Raw genomic sequence first — 12,900 nt, 5'->3', positions numbered from 1 at the left:
AGGGAGTATTTTAATTTCATTCTTTTACATGTAGCTGTCCAGTTTTCCCAGCACCACTTATTGAAGAAACTGTCTTTTCTTCATTGTATATCCTTGCCTCCTTTGTCATAAATTAGTTGACCACAGTTGCGTGGTTTTATCTCTGGGATTGCTGTCCTGTTCAATTGATCTATATTTCTGTTTTTCTGCCAGTACCATATTGTCATGATGGCTGTAGCTTTGTAATATAGTCTGAAGTCAGGGAGTCTGATTCCTCCAGCTCCATCTTTTTCCCTCAAGATTGGTTTGGCTATTCGGGGTCTTTTGTGTCTCCATACAAATTGTAAGGCTTTTTGTTCTAGTTCCATAAAAATGCCACTGGTAGTTTGATAGGGATTACATTGAATCTGTAGATTGCTTTGGATAGTATACTCATTTTCACAATGTTGATTCTTCCAATCCAAGAACATGGTATATCTCCTCATCTGTTTGTGTCATCTTTGATTTCTTTCATCAGTGTCTTATAATTTTCTGAGTACAGGTCTTTTACCTCCTTAGGTAGGTTTATTCCTAGGTATTTTATTCTTTTTGTTGCAATGCTGAATGGGATTGTTTCCTTAGTTTCCCTTTATGATCTTTCATTGTCAGTGTATAGGAATGCAAGAGATTTTTGTGCATTAATTTTGTATCCTGCAACTTTACCAGATTCATTAATTAGCTCTTGTAGCTTTCTGGTGGCATCTTTAGGATTTTCTATTTATAGTATCATGTCATCTGCAAAACAGTGACAGTTTTACTTCTTATTTTGCACAGTTTTACTTCTTCTAATCCAGTATTTATTCATTTCTTTTTCTTCTCTGATTGCCATGGCTAAGACTTCCAAAACTACATTCAATAATAGTGGTGATGGGCTTCCCTGGTGGCGCAGTGGTTGAGAGTCCGCCTGCCAATGCAGGGGACACAGGTTTGTGCCCCGGTCTGGGAAGATCCCACATGCCGCGGAGTGGCTGGGCCTGTGAGCCATGGCCGCTGAGCCTGCGCCTCTGGAGCCTGTGCTCTGCAACGGGAGAGGCCACAACAGTGAGAGGCCCGCATACTGCAAAAATAATAATAATAATAATAGTGATGAGAGTGTCTTGTTCCTGATCTTAAGAGGAAATGCTTTCAGTTTTTCACCATTGAGAGTGATGTTTGCTGTGGGTTTGTCATATATGGCCTTTATCATGTTGAGGTACGTTCCCTCTAGTCCACTTTCTGGAGAGTTTTTATCATAAATGGGTGTTTTATTTTGTCAAAAGCTTTTTCTGCATCTATTGAGATGACAATATAGTTTTTATTCTTCAATTTGTTAATATGGTGTATCACATTGATTGATATGCATATATTGAAGAATCTTTGCATCCCTGGGATAAATCCCACTTGATTATGGTGTATGATCCTTTTAATGTGTTGTTAGATTGTGATTGCTAGTATTTTGTTGAGGATTTTTGCATCTATATTCATCAGTGATACTGGTCTGTAATTTTCTTTTTTTTGTAGTGTCTTTGTCTGGTTTTGGTATCAGGGTGATGGTGGCCTCGTAGAATGAGTTTGGGAGTATTCTTTCCTCTGCAATTTTTTGGAAGAGTTTGAGAAGGATGGTGTTAGCTTTTCTCTAAATGTTTGATAGAATTCACCCGTGAAGCTATTTGGTCCTGGACTTTTGTTTGTTGGAAGATTTTTAATCACAGTTTCAATTTCATTACTTGTGATTGGTCTGTTCATATTTTCTATTTCTTCCTGGTTCAGTCTTGGATGGTTATACCTTTCTAAGCATTTGTCCATTTCTTCCACGTTGTCCATTTTATTGGCATAGAGTTGCTTGTAGTAGTCTCTTAGGATGCTTTGTATTTCTGCGGTGTCCACTGTAACTTCTCCTTTGTTTCTAATTTTATTGATTTTGAGTCCTCTTCCTCTTTTTCTTGATGAGCCTAGCTAAAGGTTTATCAATGTTTTTTATCTTCTCAAAGAATCAGCTTTTAGTTTTATTGATCTTTGCTACTGTTCTCTTTGTTTCTATTGCATTTATTTCTGCTCTGATCTTTATGATTTCTATCCTTCTTTGGATTTTGTTTGTTCTTCTTTCTCTAGTTCCTTTAGATGTAAGGTTAGATTTTTATTTGAGATTTTTCTTGTTTCTTGAGGTAGGGTTGTATTGCTATAAACTTCCCTCTTAGAACTGCTTTTGCTGCATCCCATAGGTTTTGGATCATCGTGTTTTCATTGTCATTTGTCTCTAGGTTTTTTTTTGTCTTCCTCATTGACTTCTTCAGTGATCTCTTGGTAATTTAGTATCATATTGTGTAGCCTCCATGTGTTTCTGTTTTTTATGTTTTTATCCCTGTTATTTATTTGTAATTTATCTCATAGCATTGTGGGCAGAAGAGGTGCTTGATATGATTTCAATTTTCTTAAATTTACTGAGGCTTGATTTGTGACACAAGATGTGATATATTCTGGAGACTGTTCCTTGTGCACTTGAGAAGAAAATGTAATCTGCTGTTTTCTGATGGAATGTCCTATAAATGTCAATTAAATCCATCTGATCTATTGTGTTTCCTTATTAATTTTCTGTCTGGATGATCTTTCCATTGGTGTCAGTGAGGTGCTAAAGTCCCCCACTATTATTGTGTTACTGTCAAGTTCCTCTTTTATAGCTGTTAGCATTTGCCTTATGTATTGAGGTATTCCTATGTTGGGTGCATATATAATTGTTATATCTTCTTCTTGTATTGCTCATGATCATTATACAGTGTCCTTCTTGTCTCTTGTAACATTATTTTAAGTATATTTTATCTGATATGAGTATTGCTACTCCAGCTTTCTTTTGATTTCCATTTGCATGGAATATCTTTTTCCATCCCCTCACTTTCAGTCTGTATGTGTCCCTAGGTCTAAAGTGTGTCTCTTGTAGACAGCATATAGATGGGTCTTGTTTTTGTATCCATTCAGCAAACCTGCGTCTTTTGGTTGGAGCATTTAATCCATTCACATTTAAGGTAATTATCAATAGGTATGTTCCTATTATCAGTTTCTTAATTCTTTTGGGTTAGTTTTTGTAGGTCCTTTTCTTCTCTTGTTTTTCCCACTTAGAGAAGTTCGTTTAGCATCTGCTGTAGAGCTGGTTTGGTGGTGCTGAATTCTCTTAGCTTTAGCTTGTCTGTAAAGCTTTTGATTTCTCCATCGAATCTGAATGAAATCCTTGCTGGGTAGAGTAATCTTGGTTGTAGCTTCTTCCCTTTCATCACTTTAAATATATTGTGACACCCCCTTCTGGCTTGTAGAGTTTCTGCTGAGAAATCAGCTGTTAACCTTATGGGAGTTCACTTGTATGTTATTTGTCATTTTTTCCCTTGTTGCTTTTAATAATTTTTCTTTGTCTTTAATTTTTGTCAGTTTGATTACTGTGTGTCTCAGTGTGTTTCTCCTTGGGTTTAGCCTGTATGGGACTCACTGCGCTTCCTGGACTTGGATGACTATTTCCTTTCCCATGTTAGGGAAGTTTTTGACTATGATCTCTTCAAATATTTTCTTAGGTCCTTTCTCTCTCCCTTCTCCTTCGGGGACCCCAATAATGCGCATGTTGGTGCATTTAATGTTGTCCCAGAGGTCTCTTAGGCAGTCTTCATTTCTTTTCATTCTTTTTTCTTTATTCTGTTCTGCAGCAGTGAATTGTACCATTCTGTCTTCCAGGTCACTTATCCATTCTTCTGCCTCAGGTATTCTGCTATTGATTCCTTCTAATGTATTTTTCATTTCAGTTGTTGTATTGTTCATCTCTGTTTGTTTGTTCTTTAATTCTTCTAGGTCTTTGTTACACATTTCTTGCATCTTCTCGATCTTTGCCTCCATTCTTTTTCTGAGGTCCTGGATCATCTTCACTATCATTATTCTGAATTCGTTTTTTGGAAGGTTGCCTATATCCAATTCATTTTGTTGTTTTTCTGGGGTTTTATCTTGTTCCTTCATCTGGTACAAAGTCCTCTGTCTTTTCATTTTGTCTGTCTTTCTGTGAATGTGGTTTTCCTTCCACAGGCTGCAGAATTGTAGTTCTTCTTGCTTCTGCTCTCTGCCCTCTGGTGGATGAGGCTATCTAAGAGGCTTGTGCAAGCTTCCTGATGGGAGGGACTGGTGGTGGGTAGAGCTGGCTGTTGTTCTGGTGGGCAGAGCTCAGTAAAACTTTAATCTGCTTGTCTGCTGATGGGTGGGGCTGAGTTCCCTCCCTGTTGGTTGTTTGGCCTGAGGTGACCCAGCACCGGAGCCCACAGGCTCCTTGGTGGAGCTAATGGCAGACTCCGGGAGGGCTCACACCAAGGAGTACTTCCCAGAACTTCTGCTGCCAGTGTCCTTGTCCCCACAGTGAGCCACAGCCACACCCAGCCTCTGCAGGAGATCCTCCAACACCAGCAAATAGGTCTTGTTCAGTTTCCTATGGGGTCACTGCTCCTTCCCCTGGGTCCTGATGTACACACTACTTTGTGTGTGCCCTCCAAGAGTGGAGTCTCTGTTTCCTCCAGTCCTGTCAAAGTCCTGCAATCAAATCCTGCTAGCCTTCAAAGTCTGATTCTCTGGGAATTGCCCCTCCCATTGTTGGACCTCCAGGTTGGGAAACCTGATGTGGGGCTCAGAACCTTCACTCCAGTGGGTGGACTTCTGTGGTACAAGTGTTCTCCAGTTTGTGAGTCACCCACCCAGCAGTCATGGGATTTGATTTTATTGTGATTGCGCCCCTCCTACCGTCTCATTGAAACTTCTCCTTTGTCTTTGGATGTGGGGTATCTTTTTTGGTGAGTTCCAGTGTCTTCCTGTAGGTGATTGTTCAGCAGTTAGTTGTGATTCCATTGCTCTCGCACGAGGGAGTGAGCGCATGTCCTTCTACTCCACCATCTTGAACCAATCTCCTAGTTTTTAATAATTGTTATCTACATTATCATAATAATAATAGTCACTACTATTAAATACCCCTGTTTAATTGGAAGTTCATTATCTACTGATAAAATGTCCATACTTTCTCTGCAGATCCTTCCAGTCACAGGTCATATAATTGCAATCCCAAACCCACAGGTTACCACCATGGGTATAACTTTCTCTCAGCTAGTTGAGAGGATCACAAAAGGTGGGGAACATAATTTTCTAGAACACTTACAGTTACTGGTAGCCCTTATCTCCAAACTCTAAACTCTGAACAATGAGCTCCATATTGGCTTAAGAAAGAAGCTTTCTCTTCCGTTATAAAAATGAATCATTATATTTCAAAACTTAATGTTTAATTAGTAACATTAGTCACTTTTCTGTTAAGCTCAGTTTTACGAACATGTTGCTAAACTAATAATGCAAGAGAGATTATAAAATGATACTACAGCTCTTGCCTTCTTACAAATAGGGTGGTTGAAGAAATAAGAATCAAAATAATACCTGGCACAATCACATCACTATTGGCGCCAACCACACAGTTATAAGACCAGGAAGGAGAGAGAACAATGCAGAAGTCTTATTAGTAAGATTCACTGCATGGAGGTGGGTCTGGAAGGTCACCAGAAGAGAGATCATTCTGGGCTTAAAAAAAACACCATTCATAGAGTTTTCTGCCTATGTTTTCCTCTAGGAGTTTTATAGTGTCTGGCCTTACATTTAGGTCTTTAATCCATTTTGAGTTTATTTTTGTGTGTGGTGCTAGGCAGTGTTCTAATTTCATTCTTTTACATGTAGCTGTCCAGTTTTCCCAGCATCACTTATTGAAGAGGCTCTCTTTTCTCCATTGTATATTGTTGCCTCCTTTATCAAAAATAAGTTGACAATATGTGCGTGCGTTTATCTCTGGGCTTTCTATCCTGTTCCATTGATCTATATTTCTGTTTCTGTGCCATCACAGCAAGATCCTTTCTGACCCACCTCCTAGAGAAATGGAAATAAAAACAAAAATAAACATATGGGACCTAATGAAACTGCAAAACTTTTGCACAGCAAAGGAAACCATGAACAACACAAAAAGACAACCCACAGAATGGGAGAAAATATTTGAAAATGAAGCAACTGACAAAGGATTAATCTCCAAAATATACATACAGTTCATGCAGCTCAATATCAAAAAAACAAACAACCCAATCTAAAAAGGGGCAGAAGACCTAAATAAACATTTCTCCAAAGATATACAGATTGCCAACAAACACATGAAAGGACGCTCAACATCACTAATCATTAGAGAAATGCAAATCAAAACTACAGTGAGGTATCACCTCACACCAATCAGAATGGCCATCATCAAACAATCTACAAACAGGGCTCCCCTGGTGGCACAGCGGTTGAGAATCTGCCTGCTAATGCAGGGGACACGGGTTTGAGCCCTGGTCTGGGAAGATCCCACATGCTGCGTAGCAACTAGGCCCATGAGCCACAGCTACTGAGCCTGGGCGTCTGGAGTCTGTGCTCCGCAACAAGAGAGGACACGATAGTGAGAGGCCCGCGCACCGCGATGAAGAGTGGCCCCCGCTCAACGCAACTAGAGAAAGCCCTCACACAGAAACAAAGACCCAACACAGCCAAAAATAAATAAATAAATTTTAAAAAAAATCTACAAACAATAAATGCTGGAGCAGGTGTGGAGAAAAGGGAACCCTCTTGCACTGTTGGTGGGAATGTAAATTGATACAGCCACTATGGAGAACAGTATGGAGGTTCCTTAAAAAACTACAAATAGAACTACCATACAACCCAGCAATCCCACTACTGGGCATATACCCTGAGAAAACCATAATTCAAAAAGAGTCATGTACCACAATGTTCATTGCAGCTCTATTTACAATAGCCTGGACATGGAAGCAACCTAAGTGTCCATTGACAGATGAATGGATAAAGAAGATGTGGCACATATATACAATGGAATATTACTCAGCCATAAAAAGAAAAAAATTGAGCTATTTGTAGTGAGGTGGATGGACCTAGAGTCTGTCATACAGAGGGAAGTTAGTCAGAAAGAGAAAAACAAATACCGTATGCTAACACATATATATGGAATCTAAAAAAAAAAAAAATGGTTCTGAAGAACCAAGGGGCAGGACAGGAATAAATACGCAGACATAGAGAATGGACTTGAGGACACGGGGAGGGGGAAGGGTAAGCTGGGACAAAGTGACAGAGTGGCACGGACATATATATACTACCAAATGTAAAATAGATAGCTAGTGGGAAGCAGCTGCATAGCACAGGGGGATTAGCTCTGTGCTTTGTGACCACCTAGAGGGGTGGGATAGGGAGGGTGGGAGGGAGGGAGACGCAAGAGGGAGGGGATATGGGGATATATGTATTGGTATAGCTGATTCACTTTGTTATACAACAGAAACTAACACAACAATGTAAAGTAATTATACTCCAATAAAGATGTTAAATAAATTAATTAATTTAATTAAATGCAAAAAAAAAAAAAACCACCATTCATTTTACCGTTCTCTTTCTGCTGCCTGGATAACATGAATCACACCAAGCATGAGTCACCATGATTCTGTGGTCTTTCTAAAACAAAGTTGAATTCGTGTTTTCTAAATTACCTTCAGCCTTTGAGCAGTATTATTGCCTGAAATTGTCACTTTCTAAAGCTCAAAGCATTAATAAATCTTCAGTATCTTTTCTGTCCATTTTACATAAGGGAAAAAAAAACATGGAAGAGGAATCTGTATTCACCATAACTTGTTCAACATACATGTAATGAGTCTACCACGTCTGAGACACTACAGAACACAGGGTGGGGGTGGGGACAGACATCGGCCCTGCCCCAAGGATCTCTGCCCGCAAGACATTTATTTGTATCTGTGAGACAGGACTGAAAATAAATAATTGGAATGTAACAGGACACTTCCGAAAAATGGAATAGTATGCCACTGTTAAAAATGTAATGTACAGCACAGGGAACACAGTCAATATTTTATAATAACTTTGTATGGAGTGAAATCTATACAAATATCAAATTACTATGTTGTACACCTGAAACCAATATACTATTGTAAGTCAACTATACTTCAATTAAAAAAAGAATTACAGTAAATATTCGTTGACATGAAAAAGGTGTTCAGAAGACATTAAGCTAAACAACATGATCCTAATTGGGTGATTTTCAAAATCATGTGTCTCTATGTGAAATAACTATTGACATACAAGCGTTTAAAAATCTAAATAAAACTATTGCCATTGAGTTGTGGCATTATGGATGCTTTTTTTTCTTTCTCTTGCTTTTTTACTATCTATATTTTCCAATTTTGTTTAGTTAACATATAGGGCATTAAAAGGCAATATGATTCTGCACTAATGAATATCAAAAAGTGCAAAGAGGTTGGAGAAAATGAGCACTTAAGGGTTTGGGGGTTTCAGGAAAGGCTTCCCAGTACAAAGGAGAGGAAAGTTGAAAGCACAGCATGTTCCAAAGTTTACCAATGGGCCTATGTATCCACTTAGGGTAGAAGAGTCAATGGTAAAAGGACTTTGGAATTAAATAAAGATAGGAGACAGGTTGGTTTGAAACAAGGAAGTTAAAAAGTACTAATACTATCCAAGTAAGTATCTCAGACCATGTCAGAGCTTGGAAAACAGAAAGACAGAAAGCAGAGAGGTGCCAAAGGAACGGAGTGAGTCCACTGACACATCTTTACCTACTTCTTCACTCAAATCAATGGGCATCAACTGTGGGGCTGGTCTACCTGCGTGGGTTCTCTGCAGCGTTCCGTTTTCCAGGCTGGAGAAATGGTGCCAACTCTTGACTCTGTTGGGCGAGTAGATAAGAAACCATAAGAGGGATGAAGCAGGAAAGAAATGCAACAAGGGACGAAAGAAAACCAGGAGAGGAATGAAAGAGAACGGCAGTTACTATAAAACAGGTAAAAGATACTTCAAGAAAAAACAATCAAAAGTTAATGCTAAAAAGGTGACAGGAGGTTCAAATGTATGCCATTCCATGAAGATTAATCAAGGAGGAAGCCGCTGTGAGCAAGTGACGATGGTGTGCAGATCACCCAACGACACAGCACCAGCAGGAAAACTGCAGCACTTCGTTCTGTAATACATTTTAATGAAGGTGCTTTTTTTAATGGCAAAAACAAAAACAGGTGGGGAAAATCACTCATTTTGACTAGGTCAGTATTGTTATTTGCAGATACACTGGGTGATACTGTGGAAATGACCTGGTGTTATGTTTCACTATATGCTACAATGTCTTCTCACAGACAGTAGTCAACTTCACCCCGTAATGTTAAAAGTGAAATTAGTGTGGAAGGGAGGTAGAAAGAAACTAGAAACAAGTAAATTTTTCCAATTTTTATTTGAAATTATCTAATCAGAGCAACTTGCTGAGCTTCCCTCTTATTGCTAACAGTCCTGCCTTTTTATCCCATTGGACCTTCTGTTTTTTGCTCTGTGCCTTGTGCTTAAAAATAAATACATTTGCTCTAATTTTTCCAACAGTAAATATTTTACCAAAGGTCAAGAGAAAAATTGTACTAAACCAGTAGGTGGAATCTAAGAAAAGAGCTTACTCACTGGTTTCCCTTATCTTCTGTCATTTACAGGATTATCCTCATTTCAGCTGAATAATTGCTTAGTTATTCCCCCAAGCATTCTTCCCTCCCTTTGTAACAAACTATATAGCCATTAAGGTTGTTCACACCTTAAGTCACTTTGGCATAAACTAAAAGAATTGAGACTGGCTCAGCTCTTTAATCCTTTTTATAAAACCAGAATTTGAACGAGGAAAAAAATGCATCTGAGACCAGTGTAATCTTTATAAAACTATTAATAATTTGGGTTCTATATGGGACTCGTAGGCCTTGGTCTAGGAACTAAACAGCAGATATGAAGTTTAAAAATGTTGATAAATAGATGACAAGTCTAGAGTTTTCTTATCAAATTACTCAATGAGACAAAAAAAATTTACAGTGATCAATAACCAAAAAAGGAGGTAATGAGATCACATACATGTAGAAATAGTTTGGTTTTTTTATTTTTTTATTTTTTTTATTTTTGGCCACACCACGTGGCTTGTGGGATCTTAGTTCCCCGACAAGGGATGGAACCTGTGCCCCCTGCTGTGGAAGCGTGGAGTCATAACCACTAGATCGCCAGGGAGTTCCTGAAACAGTTTGTTTTAATACTTCTTTAAAAACTCAAGAAAATTCTTGTTCTGGTCAATTATTGTACTGTGAGTCCCCATCTCCTATCTCCTTGACCTTGGCATTGACCTTCTGAAGTTCAATTTCTATGATAAACTTGCCACATGGCACATCCATTGTTTAAACAGGGATAGAAGACTTTTGGCTCTAATAATAGAATGACAGCTACCTTCTCTCAAGCTCTTGCCAACAGTGCTGGGCACTATTCCAACAGCTTCACAGGACTTAAGGATTTAGGATTAACTGATTTTCCCGCCAGCCCCTTTGAACGGCATCATTAGTCTCACTTTCCAGTTGCATCACAGGGACTAACAGGGATCTAGTTAAGAAAGTTAAGTTCCCAGAGTTAGGGAAGTAGCAGATTGGGGATTAGTGAAGTAGCAGATTAGGAGAGTTTGAACACTAAGTGACCACAGAAACCAGGTCCATGGGATATAAAAACTTCACATTCTCAAACGTCATTTGAGAGCTGTAGTGAGTCCCTCCAAGAATCCTAGCTGTGGAACTGATTATTTTTCCATGTTTAAATAACCATCTGTAGATTAAAATGTTTCCACTTTGAAAAAGTAGTCCCTTTGGCATCAGATGTTTCCAAAATGTGTTTTCTGCCTTTATAGTGAGTGTTCAACGTTTTGCAATTGTATCCAGCATCTGAGCAGCTTAGGGTAAGGGTTATGAGTGTAGGTTCTGGATTTCATTATCTCACTGTGAAATGGGGATGATGTTAGTACCTACCTCATGGGTGTTTGTAAGAACTTAGAGAGATAACATATCTCACCTATTTAACATAGCAATAATAATATAGCCAACCCATGCAGTTGTAACAGGTCCAATTCTAAACACTTTATTTGGAATAATTCTTTAATACTCTAAAGTGACCCTATAAGGAGTATATTCTTATTATCCTCATTGTACAGACAAGAAACTAAGGCAGAGAGTGGTTAACAAACCTGCCAAAGACAGAGCTGGTGTTGGAGCCAGAATGCTAACCCCAAGTTCATGCTCATAACCATGACACTAGACAGCCCCCACTGTACCTACGGTAAGCGTTTAATGAAATGCTAGCTCTCTGGACAGCTCACCTGAGGCTCGCTGGGCAGAGCCCTTGCTAACTTAATTACTGAATCACTGAGAAGTCAGTCTGGTTTATAAAGTCCTCTCCACAGCATCAGAAACCAGTAGTTTTGTTTGCTGGGTAGTTACAGGTGCAGCATCAATCCCCCGTCACTAGGTGGCCTGGAAGACAAGCTCTGTAAACCTCCTGGGTGAGCAGAGTGGCTGGAGGGGGCTCCCCACCAGCACTCAAGAGCCCATATTGTAGTCATGACTCCGCCACACGTGGCCTGTGTAACCCTGACCCATGCATTTCACCTGTCGTGGCTTCAGTGTTTCCTCTGTAAACCAAGGGGAATGGGACAGGGTAATTAGAAAGGCTCCTTCCTACCCTGAAATTTCAGGATTCTATGAGGACAAGGTCTGAATAAGGGTTCCTGTTAAAACACCAGTGGTGCAAAGCTCCAGTAGTCTAATCACACTTCAAACCAGGGATGAGGGCATCCACAACTCCTACCTTCTTGAGATTCATGATGTACAAGAAAATGGTTTGAGGAGGAGGTCTCAAAAAAGGAATCTAAGGACAAAGAAGACAATTTTTTTGTGTGTCATGATTTTTTTTTCCAAGGATTAATAACGATTGCTGTCCATATCTAATCGTGCTGATTTATTTCCAATAAAATTCCCACCAAGGACTTAAGATACTCTATGCTTCTAGAAGGACAAAAATGAATAGGGAATCTCAAGGGTACTTTTCTTAAAGAATGAGAGAATTAACTTAATTGGTCATAGATGAATTATCTACCGGAAAAGTATTAACAAATCATTTTAAATCTTGGACTGCCTTTCATATTCCAATCATATTCTTGACCTCTATATTCATTTTCTATTTATTGATATGACAAATTACCAGAAACTTAGTGGCTTAAAACAACACAACTTCATCATCTGACAGTTCTGTAGGTCAGAAATCCAACACCAGTTTCACTGAGCTAAGATCAAGGTGTCAGCAGAGCTGCATCCTTTCTGACATCTCTAGGAAAGAATCTGTTTTCCTTGTTTTCTCTAGCTTCTAGAGGCCACCATATCCCTTGCCTCATGGCTCACTTCCCCCTCTTTAAAGCCAGCAGCACAGCATCTCTCTAACTCTACCTCCATCATCACATCTCTTTCTCTGACTCTCTTCTACCTCCCTCTTCCACTTCTAAGGACCCTTGTGATGGCACTGGGCCGACCCAAATAATCCAGGAAAATCTCCCTGTTTTAAAGTCAGCTGATTATCAATCTCAATGCCATCTGCAACCTTAAATACCTCTGCCATGTAACCTAACATATTCACAATTTCCTAGATTAGAATGTGGACATTTGGGGAAAGGAGAAGGGTGCATTATTCTGCCTACCACCATCCCTTCCCTCTTTCTGTTGTCCTTCAGATGCAATGAACTCACAGAAGATCAATATATATAAACACTTTACAAAATCAAATGAGAAGGGCTTCCCTGGTGGCGCAGTGGTTGAGAGTCCGCCTGCCGATGCAGGGGACGTGGGTTCGTGCCCCGGTCCGGGAAGATCCCACATGCCGCGGAGCGGCTGGGCCCGTGAGCCATGGCCGCTGAGCCTGTGCGTCCGGAGCCTGTACTCCGCAACGGGAGAGGCCACAACAGCGAGAGGCCCGCGT

Source organism: Lagenorhynchus albirostris, chromosome 9, assembly GCF_949774975.1.
Source record: "Lagenorhynchus albirostris chromosome 9, mLagAlb1.1, whole genome shotgun sequence".
Lineage (NCBI taxonomy): Eukaryota > Metazoa > Chordata > Mammalia > Artiodactyla > Delphinidae > Lagenorhynchus > Lagenorhynchus albirostris.
The sequence above is the reverse complement of the archived record's forward strand: the minus strand, read 5'-3'. Positions refer to the sequence as shown.